A 7,004-nucleotide genomic window follows, 5' to 3' on the forward strand; every position below is an offset into this window, starting at 1 on the left:
CTCCTTTTTTCCACCCAAATTTCTTGGTTTTGGACCAATATTCCACTTCTTGTGTCCAAGTTTCCCACTAGATCCCTGTACTAGTTTGAAATCAAACTAGTGAGAGATCGCAAGTCAGAATTATAATTTAATAGGAAAATGATAAAAAGAATAAATGCAATAATATCAAAAACACTGACAGAGTCAGAATACAGCCTGGAACCCTGTTAGGGTGATGGTAGTCGTCCAGATGAGGTGGTCTTGTTGAAGCGTGATCTTCTGGAAGAAAGGGGGTCTGGTCTTCAGCTGAAAGTTCAGCAGTAGCTCTTGTCCTCTGGAAGTCCCGTAGGTAAGGGCTGCTGTGGTGTTCGAATTCTCAGCTTATATCCAGTATGGAATGCTTGGCTCCTCCCTCGGGGAGGAGCATCTCACAATGGGATGGTGAGTCATGAGATAAGGCCTTGATGAGCCATTAACAGAAAACAGTCCAGGAGGAAGTTATCTCTGAGTCATGTAGCAAGGCAGTGGTGGGCCCATTAACAGGGGACAATACAGGGGGAAGTTATCTATGAGTCATGGGGCAGGGCATTGATGGGCCCATTAACAGAAGGTAGCCTGGGGGGGGGGGGGGGGGGAGGCAGGGAGCACTGCCTCACCTGGTTTCAACAGTACATGAGGATGGTGATAGAATATACTGCAACCCAGGACATAATCCACCCCTTATTCTATTACCATCTACATAATTCCAAATCAGTACCTTCCTTAAACTCCACACACACACACACACATATATATATATATATACAATGGAACCTTACACACAGTTCTTACTTAAAATGAGGTCTCTTTGTGGCACACATCGGGTTTCTCCATCTTTCCGCATTACTCACCAAGTGCAACCAGGTCCTTGAGCGAAGACAATCTCACGGATAGGTTTGCTCTTGCCTGAGGTGGGATTAATCTAAACAGTCTTTCTTAACATACTTCTCATGTGTACCACAGGGACTTTATCTCTATCTACTGTGTGCAAGGGTTCAGACTGGGCAGGACTAGCTCGATTGATGGATTCTCTGGTGTTAACTATCCAGGTGGTCTTTGCTAAGTTCACTTCCTAATTTTTGAAGGTTCTTCTACTAAGTGCTTTTAGGGTAGTCTTGAGTAGTTCATTGTACCGTTCAACTTTCCCAGCAGCTGGTGCATGATAAGGGATATGATAGATCTATTCAATTCCATGTTCTCTGGCCCAAGTACTTACGAGGCTGTTCTTGAAATGCGTCCCGTTGTCTGACTCGATTCTCTCAGGGGTGCCATGTCTCCAAAGGACTTGCTTTTCCAGGCCCAAGATGGTGTTCCGGGCAGTAGCATGAGGCACAGGGTATGTCTCCAGCCATCCAGTGGTTGCTTCTACCATGGTCAACATGTAGCGCTTGCCTTGGCGGGTTTGGGGAAGGGTGATGTAGTCAATTTGTCAGGCTTCTCCATATACCTGTACTTGGACCATCTTCCACCGTACTACAGAGGCTTCACCCGCTTGGCCTGTTTGATTGCAGCGCAGGTCTCGCAGTTGTGGATAACCTGTGAGATGCTGTCCATAGTAAGGTCCACTCCTCGCTCACGAGCCCATCGGTACGTTGCATCTCGTCCCTGATGACCAGAGGCATCATGGGCCTAACGAGCTAAAAATAATTCTCCCTTGTGCTGCCAGTCCAGATCCACCTGTGATATTTTCACCTTGGCAGCTCGATCCACCTGCTCATTGTTACGGTGCTCTTCATTAGCTCGACTTTTGGGTACATGAGCATCTACGTGTCGAACCTTCACGATCAGCTTCTCCACCCGAGCGGCGATGTCCTGCCAAATCTCAGCGGCCCAGATGGGTTTCTCTCTGCGCTGCCAGTTGGCTTTTCTCCATCGATCTAACCATCTCCACAGAGCATTAGCTACCATCCAGGAGTCAGTGTAGAGATAGAGCCTCGGCCACTTCTCTCTTTCAGCAATATCTAAAGCCAGCTGGACAGCTTTAAGTTCTGCGACCTGACTCGATCCACTCTCTCCCTCGGTAGCTTGTGCAACTCGTCGTGTGGGGCTCCATACAGCAGCTTTCCATTTCCGGTTAGTGCTTACAATTCGGCAGGAACCATCGGTGAAGAGGGCATATCGTCTTTCACTCTCCGGTAGCTCATTATATGGTGGGGCTTCCTCAGCACGTGTCACTTGCTCCTCTTCTTCAGAAGATAATCTAAAAGTCTCACCTTCAGGCCAGTTTGTTATAATTTCCAGAATCTCAGGGCGGTTCAGGTTTCTAATACGGGCACGCTGTGTAATGAGGGCAATCTATTTGCTCTAAGTAGCATCGGTGGCATGATGCGTGGAAGGAATCTTTCTCTTGAACATCCACTCCAGCACCGGCAGTCGGGGTGCCAGAAGCAGCTGCGCTTCAGTACTAATGACTTCTGAGGCAGCTTGGACTCTTTCATAGGCGGCTAAAATTTCTTTCTCTGTTGGGGTGTAGTTGGCCTCGGATCCTCTGTAGCTTCGGCTCCAGAATCCCAGTGGTCGACCCCGAGTCTCACCAGGCACCTTCTGCCAAAGGCTCTAGGACAGACCATTGTTCCCGGCTGCAGAGTAGAGCACGTTTTTCACTTCTGGCCCCGTTCTGACTGGACCAAGGGCTACTGCATGAGCGATTTCCTGCTTGATCTGGGCGAAAGCTTGTTGCTGTTCAGGGCCCCAATGGAAATTGTTCTTCTTGCGGGTAACCAGGTAGAGAGGGCTCACAATCTGGCTATATTCAGGAATGTGCATTCTCTAAAAGCCTATGGCACCTAGGAAAGCTTGTGTTTCTTTCTTGTTGGTCGGTGGAGACATCGCAGTGATCTTATTGATGACTTCAGTGGGAATCTGACGCCGTCCATCTTGCCACTTTACCCCCAGGAACTGGATCTCCCGGGCAGGTCCCTTGACTTTGCTCCTCTTGATGGCAAAACCAGCCTTCAGGAGAATCTGGATGATCTTCTGTCCCTTCTCAAATACTTCTGCTGCCGTGTTCCTCCACACAATGATGTCATCAATGTACTGCAGGTGTTCTGGAGCCTCACCCTTTTCTAGCACAGTCTGGATCAGTCTATGGCAGATAGTAGGACTGTGCTTCCACCCCTGGGGCAATCGGTTTCAGGTATACTGCACACCCCTCCAGGTGAAGGCAAACTGAGGCCTGCACTCTGCTGCCAGAGGAATGGAGAAAAACGCATTTGCAATATCAATGGTCGCGTACCACTTTGTTGCTTTGGATTCCAGCTTATACTGAAGCTCCAGCATGTCTGGTACGGCTGCACTCAGTGGTGGCGTGACTTCATTCAGTCCACGGTAATCCACCGTCAGTCTCCATTCTCCACTGGACTTACGCACTGGCCATATGGGGCTGTTAAAGGGTGAACGAGCTTTGCTGACCACTCCTTGGCTCTCCAGCTCACGAATCATCGTATGGATGGGGACCACAGAGTCTCTGTCGGTGCGGTATTGCCGACGGTGCACTGTTGCTCTGGCAATTGGTACCTGTTGTTCTTCAACTCTCAGTAGTCCCACAGCAGAAGGGTTGTCTGAGAGACCAGGCAAGGTACTCAGTTGTCTGATGCCTTCTGTCTCTAGAGCAGCTATCCCAAAAGCCCAGCGATAACCTTTTGGGTCTTTGAAGTACCTGTTCCTGAGGTAATCTATGCCGAGGATGCATGGGGCCTCTGGACCAGTCACGATGGGGTGTTTCTGTCACTCATTCCCAGTTAAACTCACTTCAGCTTCCAGTACCGTGAGCTCTTGGGATCCCCCTGTCACCCCAGAAATAGAAATGGGTTCCGCTCCCACATACCTTGATGGCATTAGAGTGCATTGAGCGCCGGTATCAACCAAAGCCGTATATCTTTGTGGGTCAGATGTGCCAGGCCATCGGATCCACACTGTCCAATAGATCCGGTTGTCTCTCTCTTCTACCTGGCTAGAGGCAGGGACCCTCTAATCCTGGTCATGGTGCACGTTGCTCTCCTCCGGTGAATATGCTCTTGATGTCTCTTCAAGAGGATCACTCATATCATCATTTCTATACCTTCTGATGTTCTGGCCACGAGAGACCGGAGCGGCGCTGGCTCTAGATGAGCTCCTTGTGGTAGTTGTCCCTCTTTTTAGTTCACGTACCCGGGCTGCTAAGGAGGAGGTGGGTTTTCTATCCCACTTCCTCATGTCTTCTCCATGCTCTTGGAGAAAAAACCAGAGGTTACCTCGTGGAGTGTATCCTTTCTCCCTGGCTGGGGAATGCTTACTCTTAATAGCAGAGACTCTTGTTGGTTCTGGGGAGACGTGGTAAATTTCTTCCTTAAGTTCCTTTTTTAGTTTCTGATGGCCTTCTTCAATCAAGCTCCGGACTTGCTCAGCCAGCCTTGTTTCCACAGATGAGACATGGGTGCGAAACGGGGCAGTGACAGTGTCTTCGTAGATTCTTAGTTTATTGGCCAGGACACCCACCCTGTCCTCACCTTCCCTCCATTGCAGTGTTGCCAGGTAACGGGAGTACATCTCTGGTCCAAGCCGTGCAAATCTCAGCCACATCTGTGACGTGCACTGGACACCATCTGGGCTCTTAGGAAATCTCTCATCTTCTGCAAAAATGATCTCCAGCACAGCCAACTCCCTCAGGCATCGGATACCCTGTTCCATTGTGCTCCATTTTCCCTGGTGCACCTGGAGGTCTTCTTTGCAGAGGTATCTGTCCCTTACACTTGTCAGCAGTCGCCTCCAGAGGCTGAGAGTTTCTTGGGTTCTCTCAATCCCCTGGTCAATGACCACATCCCGGGACAGCGATCCCAGTTGCCTGGCCTCACTTCCATCCAGGATGGTGTCGTTTGTTGCAGTGTCCCAGATGCGGAGCAGCCAGGTTAGGATGGACTCGTTCGTCTGGCGGGTGAATTCCCTCCGCAGGTCACGCAGCTCACCTAGGGATAGAGAGCGAGTGATAATCTCTGGTTCTGTCTCCTCCGCTGCGTGTGAAGGTCCTGCCTCACCCTCATCAGTCACTATGCGGACTGATTTGCTTTTTGATTTCTTTTTCTGAATGGGGGCAACTTCTACCGGTTTAGGCTGCTCTGGTTCGGTGACTGTTTGTGTGGAGGTGCTCATGGCCCTTTTGGTTCCTTTCTCCTCTGTGGTAGTCTGCGTAGACATGGACGCTGTTGTTTTGCTCTTGGTTCCTTTCTCCTCTGTGGCAGTCTGCGTAGACACGGACGCTGTGGCTTTGCTCTTGGTTCTTTTCTCCTCTGTGGCAGTCTGTGTGGTCATGGATGCTGTTGCTCTGCTCTTGGTTCTTTTCTCTTCCTCCTTAAGAAGACGCTGTACCACACCAAACAGTGCTTTGTTTCTAAGCATGGTGTACATGGTGCAGGCCATGCAGAGAAAACAAAACAGCAAGACTAGGCTGTCCTTGGCATCCAGAGAGAACTCAATATTTTTAAAAACTGCTGTGCCTGACCTGAAAGGCTGGAAGAAACCACTCTCCACTCTTCCCACCAAGGGCAGGGTGCGATTGTTGAGAAGGTCCCAGATGTAGCAGCCCAGACTAGGACAAGCAAACAAAATTGAGTATATATTCCGAATGGTATTCATTGCCTCACAGGTTATCATGCCATAAGCATAATAAACCAATAAAGCAATTCTCATACCATTCCCTGGTCTCAACAGGAGCAATACAACAGGCAAGTAGTTCCCCATGTGAGGGAAAATATAGAGAGCAAGATACAGTACCCATATAGACAAGCCAACCACCATGGTGGATAGGTTTCTGTTAATGTGAAATTGCAATTCTGACTTTCTCTCAGGTTAATGCCCCACGTTGGGCGCCAAAATATGTACTAGTTTGAAATCAAACTAGTGAGAGATCGCAAGTCAGAATTATAATTTAATAGGAAAATGATAAAAAGAATAAATGCAATAATATCAAAAACACTGACAGAGTCAGAATACAGCCTGGAACCCTGTTAGGGTGATGGTAGTCGTCCAGATGAGGTGGTCTTGTTGAAGCGTGATCTTCTGGAAGAAAGGGGGTCTGGTCTTCAGCTGAAAGTTCAGCAGTAGCTCCTGTCCTCTGGAAGTCCCGTAGGTAAGGGCTGCTGTGGTGTTCGAATTCTCAGCTTATATCCAGTATGGAATGCTTGGCTCCTCCCTCGGGGAGGAGCATCTCACAATGGGATGGTGAGTCATGAGATAAGGCCTTGATGAGCCATTAACAGAAAACAGTCCAGGAGGAAGTTATCTCTGAGTCATGCAGCAAGGCAGTGGTGGGCCCATTAACAGGGGACAATACAGGGGGAAGTTATCTATGAGTCATGGGGCAGGGCATTGATGGGCCCATTAACAGAAGGTAGCCCGGGGGGGGGGGGGGGGGGAGGCAGGGAGCACTGCCTCACCTGGTTTCAACAGTACATGAGGATGGTGATAGAATATACTGCAACCCAGGACAATCCCAAATTTCCCTGCTTTGGTCCAAACTTCACATTTGGGCACCCAAATTTTCCTTTTTTAGGCCAAAATTCTGCTTTTTGCCCCTAAACTCCTTTTTCTTGGTCCAAACTCCCCTTTTTCATCCCAAATCTCCCCTTTTTGCCACGGATTTACCCCCTGGCTGCCATTGGCTCACCTGAGTTGATCTTTTAGTGTCAGACTCCCATTGTTTTTTTAATCCAAACTTTCATTTTGGGGTCTAAACCAACACTTTTTGTTGCACAAACCCCCACTTTTGGGCCAAACTGTCCATTTTGGAACCACATTCCCCCTTCTGGGTCCAAATTGCTCATCTTCGTAGAAGAATTTCCCTTTTCTGGGATTAAAGTACCCATTTTGGCCCTAAATTCTTCTCTTTGGGTCCAAATACCCTACCTGAGTTCCCAAATTTCCCCTTTTTAGACCCAAATTCTGCCTTTCAGCACCAAAACTCCCATTTGGGGTCTGAATTTCCCATCTGAGCAATCAAATTCCCCTTTTCT

Source organism: Cyanistes caeruleus, chromosome 28, assembly GCF_971803275.1.
Source record: "Cyanistes caeruleus chromosome 28, bCyaCae1.hap1.1, whole genome shotgun sequence".
Lineage (NCBI taxonomy): Eukaryota > Metazoa > Chordata > Aves > Passeriformes > Paridae > Cyanistes > Cyanistes caeruleus.